At 40.4% G+C, this 10,119-nt stretch overlaps 1 protein-coding gene across 2 annotated transcripts in view; it reads left to right on the top strand.

The window, feature by feature from the left end:
* The window catches only part of SLC10A7 (solute carrier family 10 member 7), a 191,923-nt gene that overhangs the window by 48,356 nt on the left and 133,448 nt on the right, over nt 1–10,119 (top strand). The gene's annotated exons all lie outside the window — the stretch shown is intronic.

Here is a 10,119-nt window from a genome sequence, read left to right as displayed (position 1 = left end):
CCCCATAATCCTATTACCCCAACATAACCACTATTAGTGTTTTCATATATGCCTTTTTTATATTGTTCATCTACAAATAGCTTTTAAAAATAAGATATAAAACAGGCAGTGGGTGAAACAGGGAAGGTACAGGGAGTATGTGGAGATGAGCCCTTTCTGGCTCTGCCATTAGCCCACATGACCTTGGGGATTTTCTTTACTTATGAAGGGCTTGTCATAGTATCTAAGGACCCTTCTTGCTTGAAAATTCCGATTTCATTGTAATTGAATACCTTTGAAGACTAAGATTTCACGAGAATGAAATCGAATGTGTTTGAGCCTGCATTCATCTCCATTATGGGACAGATTTTAAATCCTTGAACTACTATAAATATTTCCTGCTAATAGGTTTTCTCATTGTGAACCAGTTATATTTAAAATAACTAATTGCTCCTGGAATAAGAGCCACAATCTGAATTGATGAAGTTATTTGGATTTATAAATATGTTTTAAGGAAAAGGTTAAAATAATTCTTGTAGGCCTTAAAGTATGCTACTGGAATAAGAAATATAAAATCACCCCTATTTTAAGTACATGATATTTTATATATATATATTTTTAAAAAGCACACCAAGGAGAAAATCAAAGCAGCTATGTTACTTGATTCCTTGCGCCTCCAGAAAATTGATTTTGGCTTCCCTCCCCTATTCCATGCGAGCATGGAGATTGGTATGCGAGAAGTATTGTGTATTGTGTGCCAAAGCTTGAAAAATGTTCAAAGGTATCTGGTTTGTCTTAGGAGGATGAGTTTTCACATTAAACAATTTTTGTTGAACAGTTAAGATGTCCTATTACTTTTACCATTTCAAAGTAGGATTTTTTTGTGTGCATTTTAACAGTTATTTAAGAGTCCCTGTGTGCTTAGAAAAGAATCTGAATATATGTGCCTTTAAAAGAAAAAAAAACACCTCAGCACATTGTAGGTTTTTCCATCAACACCATCAAATGACTGGGAGCTGTAGTTGGAACAATATGTAAAAATACAGCTTGTGAAAGATTTCCTTTATTAACTGTCATCATCTGCAGAATATATGTTCAAATAAACGTTGTGTAATAACTAAATTTGAGATTAATAGGCCCCTTAAGAAACAGCGAAGTCATTCAGAATAGTCAGTGAAAAATAGGCTGTAAGAGTGTTCCGTGCGCATATTGTCCTGCTCGCGTGCTCTCTCTGGTGTCGTTCCCATTCATCACTGTCGCGGGCTCTGTGCTCATTAAAACGCTCTCGCACAAGAGCAACTTAATTTCCTTAAGAGGAGAAGACACCTGATTCAATTTAGTACCCAGAAACAGTAACTTGAATATATTTTTCCGGGCCTGAATTGAGATGAATAGTTAGTTATAAACAAGAATATCCATCCCTCGCTCACTTCAAGATTAAGGGTATTAAATAATGTTAAACATTGATATCAGGAAAGGGACCTGTAGAAAAAGGCAAGAGGTATAGCTCACTTGCAGAAAAGTGGCTGGGTGTCATTTACTCTTACTTTGCATATATATGAACTTCTGTTAATTTCTGTGATGTTTTTAAAACAAAGAGTTAAAGTGATTATTAGAGTGGTGAATTTTAATGGTACATGTTCTAAAATTAATCTGTCTTTAAATTGGTGAATTGGTAGTAGTATAGTCTTCATTTAGATTTATTTGTTGAGAAGAAATATTCAAAACTGATTTCAAAACAGTGTTTTATTTCTTAGCCATTGCTGGTTAAAAAATACAGTAACAACCCTGACTGGTGTGGCTCAGTGGGTTGGGGATCATCCTGCAGACCAGAGGGTCACCAGTTTGATTCCCAGTCAGGGTGCAGGCCTGGATTATGGGCCAGGTCCCAAGTTGGAGACATGAGAGAGGCAACCGATCAATGTTTCTCTCCCTCTATGTCTCTTTAGCTCCCCTTCTCTCTAAAAATAAGTAAGTAAAATCTAAAAATACAGTAACAAATAATGGAATCAAATAGAGAATGCCCCTTGAATGTCGAGCAGGGTGTACAACCTCGCATTTTAATGGATGTCCTGTATGTTTACTTCTGCGTTATGGTTCAATAGTACTTAAAGGTAATAGAGAAATGTATAACTCCAACTTTACTTGTTACGAGATTTATACAGTAAAAATAGTGGTAATTAAATAGTCAATATTAAAATTAAAACTAAGATGTTTATCAGAAATCCATTATAATTGGCTTTAAAAAAACCAGAATAAACTTTTTCCCAGTTCTATTATTTTTAATTTTTTTGCCTTTTATGACACTTCGCAAAATACCTGACAAGCAAAAAGAAAATACTTTGTGTTTCCATATTTAATGGGAGCCCAAGGACTAGAATTTAATCTTCGATGTCTTTATTTTTCAAAGTGAACCTATGCTTCGAAAGGAAGTAAATATTAAGGACAGTTCTCCTTGTTAATCAGAGGCTGAAGTGAAATAAATTCACCCAATTAGGTCAATTATGAGGATCGTTTCCAGGGTAAGACAGTACAGCTTAGAGCTCCAACAGCTGTCACCAACAGTTTTCTTTCCTTTGTTTTTGTGTTATGCCATTTGCAATGGGAACAAGGGATAGTGCCAGATAAAGCTTAATAAGCCCACCTAGGGGAAGCACTGCCTGGTTAGTCCTTTATTATTCTCTACCTTGTTTAGGAGCATGATTGTGTCTGTTAGGCTTCAAAGAATAGAAAGTCAGACTACAAGTAGCTTAGCCAGGCAAGGACTTATTTTCTCATTTACCAAGATGCCCGTCGGTAGGAAGCCCTGGCATTTGTTCTGTGGCGTGTCAGAGTGGCTCTCTCTGCGTTGGTCTTTCCTTTCCGGTCACAAAATAGCTGTCACTGCACTAGGTGGGAAGAAAGGAAGAAAAACAGTGCCGGAAACTAGCCTCCCTGCTCCCCACCCCGTGAAGCACATGTATCGATTTATATCTCATTGGTCACAACTTCGTTGGGTGGCAACCCTGGCTTCCCTTTTTCATATGTACTTTTTCTTACTTAAAATCTTTACTTTAAAAAATTGTTTTCTTTTCTGATGGCACAAAGATAGTCTCTCACAGTTTGTTCTAAAACTTTTAAAGTTTTGCCTTCCAAATGTAGGTCTTTAATTGATCCAGTATTTTCTTCTTTAGTGTATTGTGAAAAACCCAGTTTCTCCTCTGGTCTTTGACCCACCTTCTCTTTTCTTTGAATGAATCATGAGTTTGGGGTTCTTGCATCACCCGGGTAGTGTAACTTCAGCCCCTTGCCCACCCTTGATGCAGGCCTTGGATTACTGTCCTGACTTTGTCAGCAGAGCTTTCTAGTTGCTCCTCTGTAGAGTCCTCTCCACTCTGCTGGGCCTGCTGCGGTCCCATTTCTGCTGCCACCCCTCTTTGCAGGACACACCCCGTGCTCCACCTTGCTCCGTGGTCACAGTTGGGATTCCCGGAAGAGTGCAGCGTCCAGTGGCATGCTTTACCCCTCTGGTTCTGACCGACTTCCATGTCTCGTACCTGGCTTTTTGTTTGTTTTAGCTCATATATACACTTAATATATTGTGCTCTTAAATGTCTTTATTGGATGGTGTGAATGTGCGGATCATACACTACACGAGATGCCATCTCACGGACGCGATTCCCCACTCCACCCACTCCTTCAACAGCATCTCTCTTACATTTCCGGGCTTTCTAGTCACTTTTAGTTACAAACATAGACTTAGTAATAAGGATTAGCTTTTTGGTGTTAAATAATTCAGGCCAGTTAGTTTAAAACTCCAGATTGCCTGCTTTCCCATCCTAGACTTAACCTGTTTATTTAAAACAGAGAAAATTGTACTTTTTTCCTTAATGAATATATACATATATGATAGCAATTGTGAATGGGATTCTTTTCTTAATTTCTCTTTCTTGGCATATAAAAATGCAAATGATTTCTGGATATTAATTTTATATCCTGCTGATTTACTGAAATCATTGGTCAGTTCTAGTAGTTTCTTGGTGGAATTTTTAGGGTTCTGTATGTACAGTGTCATGTCATCTGCAAATAATGACAGTTTTACTTCTTCCTTTTCAGTTTGGATGCCTTTTATTTCTTCTTCTTGTCTGGTTGCTATGGCTAGAACTTCTAGTACTGTGTTGAATGACAGATCCCTCTCTTGTTCCCAATCTTAAGGGGAATGCGTATAGTTTGTGTCTGTTGAGTATAATGTATAAAAATATAAAATGAGGTAAGCAGGACCACTGGGGAAGAGGGCCTGAATATTCTACTGTTTTTCTACCTTCTCACCTTCTCTACTTTGGGTCTCTATAGAGCCAGGGGGAGAGTAAGAACAGATGCATTAGAGACTGTGGGACAGTCTTTTTGTATAGGTGCTCTTGTGGTCTGACCCTCGGTGCCCTCTGTCATAGCAGGTGTCCCCAGGCTAGCTCTTTTCGCTGGACTGGTTAAGGGAGGGAGTTCTTTAGAGTACACCTCCACCCTTGCCCCTAAATATGTCCCTTAGCCTCTTACTGCTGGATTCTCCTTCCCTGGAATGCTGCTGCTATTTTGGATCTCTCCAGACGAATCAAGTTTGATGGAAGTCCTCTGAGGCATCTGCTTGGCCCACATGGAGTTGACAGAACCTGACCCGCATCACAGAACTGAAGTACACTTGGCCGTTTGCCCTCTCCTTGCCTCGCCATTGTGGTCCATTCTAGGCAGCCTCTCCACCTGTCTCTGTTCACATGTACATCCTCCCTAACCTGCCCCCCATCCAACTCTGGGGAATGAACACACTGTGATGTTTCCCAGAATTCTCATGGAGCACACTGGGCTCCTTGGCCACCTTGCAAGTACTTTCTTTCCCCAGTAAATTTCCAGCACAGGACAGCAATACCGTTCTTGCCTTCTCATAGTTTATCCTATCCCCACTGTTGGTTATTTTGAATATATTGTCCCTTCTCCAACTTAGGAGGTGTGGTGGTCGGTGAGCTCTCTCTCCCCTAGAGGAGGAGAAAAGAGTCAAAAGATGCTCTATTCCTGAACATTTTCTCTTATTAATCTCCTCTGGAATTTCTGGTTCGTTATTATCTGGCCCATGTGTGAAATGGTCCCTGACCTAGTTTTCATGTCTTTTAAGAAGTACTGCATAGATACGTATCTTACTTTAGAACAGATACTTGCCACACATTCTCTGCTTGGAGCATTGTCAGGATTTCTGAGACAACCATACGTACTCCATTTTGACATTTCGGCAGACATTTCTGTAGGCATTGGCTGGGGAAGCAGAGTATGCAACAGTGAAAACTGGAAGTTTCATAAATTAACTTGCAATAGATTACCTACACTCGGTATAAACAATGGACTTCATTTTTTAATTCAGTGCACTGAGGAGGGAAAGGAAAGAGGGATGTTAGATTGGCGTGTGCAAGTTTTAGATGTAGCGTTATATGAGAAGACATGGCAAGGACCCAGCCAGGTTCATAGATTTGAAGTGCAGTCATGTAAACAGGGGTTATTTTTGTGCATCTGCAGGGCATGGAACATGGTCAACCCATGGCAGTGAGGAAGGGGAAGGTGTGGGGCTCACCGGAAGGTAGAGAACTTCATAACATGTAAAAGCATTCAGTTTTTGATGGGAAAACTTGGTTATATGCATCAGGGGGACTCTGTGTCTCCATTGTTTTCAGGTTTTTAAAAAATTTTCTGTTTATTTCAAATAATTTTAAAGTTATGAAGAAATTAATTCATTATGCAACTTGCTCAATTTTCCAAAATAATTTAATAAAGACAAGCTGTATAATATATAATGAAACATTAGTAAAATACCATATATTGGGTAAAATTAAGCTGATACTAAAAGCAATATATTATCTAAAAATGTGTAATATAAAGGAAGCCAACCTGTGCAGTATTAAAAAATTACCTCAATGTGGACTTTTTTTTTCCAGTTAGCATTGATCTAATTATCCTTCAAATGTGATTATACCAAAGCATATACTTTGCAGATGGGTTTCATGAATTTATTAATAAAAACATTACTGTGCAGGACATTCAGTTAGCACAAGAAGTATTTGTTCGTTTATTCAGTTATTAATGTTTATCGAGGGTCTACTATGAGCCAGGCACTCTTCTGGGCACTGACCGCACAATTCTATACAAACTAGACAGAGTTTTTGCTGTAAGGGAACATTCTCGTAGAACACAGCATTCTAGGCAGGGAATGGGGACTCAAATTGTCTCTAGCCAAAGAGATCAATGAAATGCTGTATTTAAAACTCAGTGAACTGTCTCAGGTATGGCTTCTAGCAGGCTGAGGAGGGACATTCAAGTTCAGAGAGTCTGCTCCTATAACCTGAAGGGTTCCACCTTCAGAGCAAACTGTCTTTGGTGGTTCATGTTTGAGATCAGTTTATAAGGTTTGCATTTTCTTTGGCCCTGTTTGTTTTAATGCAAAAGTAATAGTGGATTTGGGGGTTATTTTCAAAACCAAATATTCACACCCTAGAGATACCCCTGGAAGATGCCCCTGGTCTGTCCTGTGGCTTCTCCTCCCCCGCACAGCGGCATGTGCCAGAGGGTGTCCATCCTCCAGCTTGTCGGGCGGCAGGCAAGAGATGCCTCTAATATACCAAGTAGGGATTGAAATCTTAATTTCATTTAAAAAAATTTTATTTATTTACTTTTGGACAGAGGGGAAGGAGGGAGGAAGAGAGGGGAAAAACCATCAATATGTGGTTGTCTCTAGCATGCCCTGTACCAGGGAACCTGGCCCCATGACCCAGGCATGTGTCTGACTGGGAATCGAACCAGCCACCCTTTGGTTTGCAGACCGGTGCTCAATCCACTGAGCCACACCAGCAAGGGCCTTAATTTCATTTTAAAATGAAATATTTATTTATTATGTTTTAACATAAAGGAATTTAAAATGAAAACAGTAAGTAGGTGAACATCTTCCTGGCCAGATAACTCTTGTGAAATACAGAAAAGTAACACGTTAAAAACAAAAGCCAAACAAGACAGACAGAGCAAAATGAAAAATAAAAACAACCCTCACCCAATCCCATTCAACAAATTTAATCATAGTTAGGAGTTCTTTTTGTGATCTCTTTTAGAAAAAAATGTTAGTGTTTTCTTATGCAAACCTGTACCTACGGTACATACGTATTATACATACATATGTATGTGTGTAAATATTAACACGATCAGAATGTGATACTGTGATTTATAGTAAGAAACACGCATTTGGTGCACTTGGAGTGGACCTATATATAGCTCTGACCCCTTTCCCTTGCCTTGCCCTGCGCATCTCTTTCATTCGGCTGCTCCTGGGTGATGTCCTTCCATAGCACAGCAGTAATCTAGTGGGCAAACTGGCACCCTGAGTCCTGTGAGCTGCTCTAGCAAACGAATCAAACTCAGGGACGGGGTTGTGGGAACCTTTGATCTATAGCCAGTTTGTCCAGGAGCACAGGAGACAACTTGGACTTACGATGGACGTCTAAAATGGGGACAGTCTTGTGGGACTGAGCCCTTAACTAGTGGGATCTGACACTTGTTTCAGGCGGATAGTGGCCAAATTGAGTTGAATTGTAGCATACCTAGCAGGTGCCTGGGAATTGCTTGTTGTGGACAAGAACACATTGAAGGGATTATAGACAGTGAAAACTTTAAGTGAAACTTGCTTTTTCACTTAAAGGTCAGCAAGCTTTCCTATCAGTATATATAGGATACTGATAATGAAAAGAGAATCATAAAAAAATCCTCTTTGTAATGGCTGCATTGTATTCCTTGGTAATTCTAGATTTTACTTAACTAACCTGATTGCTTTATAGCAGTGGTAACTTTTGAAACATTATTTATGTTAAGCATATTTATGTCACTGGATCATAATCGGGAGGTTGTGGGATGTAAAACAAGATGTCAGAGATGCTCCTATCGGGTGGGAGACTGAAATCTAAATCTGTCATTGCTATTGCTCAGTTTGGCCTGGGCAGGTCCAGCCCTCTGTGTCCTCCAGTCCCTGGATTCTGCTGGACAGGTAGAGTAACTGAGTAGGTGAGGTAGACTTGGAGTGTTTCTGGGGGCTCTGCTTATTTCAGCAATCCATAACAAACATGCAGGTACTTAGGATGGGCTGCGTCAGATTTCTTCCTTAGAAGTCTTTGGTCTGCAGGGACAGGTAGCCATGCAGATAGGTCATTTCCATAGTACGGCCAGTGCCATGGCCTCAGTGTGCTCAGGGAGCTGTGGCAGCAGGTGTGGGGACACTGAGTCCACCTAGCAGCGTCACTGTGTGTGTGTGGAAGAGATGGCTGAAATCTTGGAAGAATAGTGCCCAAGCGGAGTTGATCAATGGTAGAGGAGGGGAGAATGGTAGAGAGGGCACTCCAGGCCAGGGAAGAAAGGGGTAAGAAGCAACATGGTGAGTTTGGAGAATTGTCAGAATATAACATTTGAGGCAGGAAATGCGATTTCTCTCCAGAGAGGGACCTGTTTCTGGAGAGCCTTGTGTGTCATGCCAAGGACTTGGGAACTCCTCGTTAAGTCAGAAGACACCCATGTCCCTTGTGTAACAGTTAAGTACTCCATGAATGTCATCACTCGTGGGAACTCTGGAGAACGTAACCCTCTGCCACAAGTGTAGGAGTGAGCCAACTGCGAGCTTGATTATCTATTGATATCGAGCCCGAGATTCTTGGTGTAGTGTCTGATTTTACATGAGTCTTCAGAGTACCCGAAGCTCTCAGTGGTGACTGCCCGATGTCACTTCGTGCAAAGACTGAGCATAGTGTGAGTGAACAAGTTAAAATCCATCACCTCTGTCAGAAAAACAGCTTGGAATAAGTTGGCCTGAAGCACCTTTGGGCACCTAAGCCGTCACTGTCATTTTATAAAATGCAGAAACACAGCCAATCATATGGAACATATTCCTTGTGTTTGGGTTTCAAAAGAGAACTGGAGGGAGTGTGAGTATGGTGAGTTGGTCTGATGAGTGGTAATTGATATTTATTTTACTTGGCTTCTAGGCCTTTTTATTTCTAACCATCCATTTTAGTGATAAACAAAACTGTAAGGTTGGTGAAAGACACTGGCAGGAAGCAAATTTGGAGGAGAGGAGTTCAAAGGGGAAGACTTCATTCCTGTACTAAAAATAGAGATCAGTCCATTTTAAGCACAATGTAGTAGGATCAGGAAATGATCACTGTTTGTGGGGAAGGTACATTTTTGTAGGAAGGAAGGCAGTGTTCCTTGTTGATCTCAGCACGGCTCTTTATGTATACCGTTTTACTTCTTTTTCTCCCCACATACAACTTTTTTCCCTAATTCATCCAGCTGGAGTTCCAGGAAGATATGGTTATGTTGCTGTAGTTTGCAGTCGTCATCTGCAGTGTTTTATGCAGCTGAATCTTCATTTTTTCTCTGCTCCCTGCACAACATGGAACACCATATGCCATTACCCCTGTCAGGAAGCAAAGGTTTCCCTGGTCTGTGCCTGCATTTATGCCATGGAGGAGGTGTGGTCCAGTGCCATCTTTTATTGATGGGGCCAGCAAAGGAGAAATCTAATGAAATTATCAAAGCTTTGAATTAATTATGAAGTTGAACAGGAGAGCTAAGCTCTCTGGAGCCAAGGATCTCATTACCCATGCACTCTCCTTGCATCCTCTTCTGGAGCAGAAGGCATTTTCAGCTACAGCTCTTAGCTTGGCTTTGGACTTGGTTCAAACTTGCTGAACTGACATCGACTTCTTACTACGATGTGGCTGCTAATGTCCATGGTGATTAACTTCATTCTGCTCTGGATCTGCAGGCGATGTCGTTAGGGTTTCTCTACCCCTCCTTTTGCCTTTTATTGTTTTTTTTCCTTTCCTTCTCTTTTTTTTCATCAAATGGGACGTTATACAAGTTTCTATCCTTTTTGAGTAATGCGAGATGCTTTTAGGGCTCAAGTATAGCTTCATGGAATAAATTGGTTTAAAGTTAAGAGCTGTATTGCTTCTACTGTGTATTCCCTGGATATTTAGGTAAGCAAAGTCAAATATTTCTTCTCTGAACTTCGAACACCCAATAGAAGTGTTTCTTGCTTGTTTCTACTGTATAAGGAATGGAGCAGCAATAACTTCCATGGTCTGA

The sequence above is a fragment of the Artibeus jamaicensis genome, unplaced genomic scaffold (assembly GCF_021234435.1).
Source record: "Artibeus jamaicensis isolate MK-2021 breed Jamaican fruit bat unplaced genomic scaffold, CSHL_Jam_final scaffold_537, whole genome shotgun sequence".
Taxonomy (NCBI): Eukaryota; Metazoa; Chordata; class Mammalia; order Chiroptera; family Phyllostomidae; genus Artibeus; species Artibeus jamaicensis.
The sequence above is the reverse complement of the archived record's forward strand: the minus strand, read 5'-3'. Positions and strand labels throughout refer to the sequence as shown.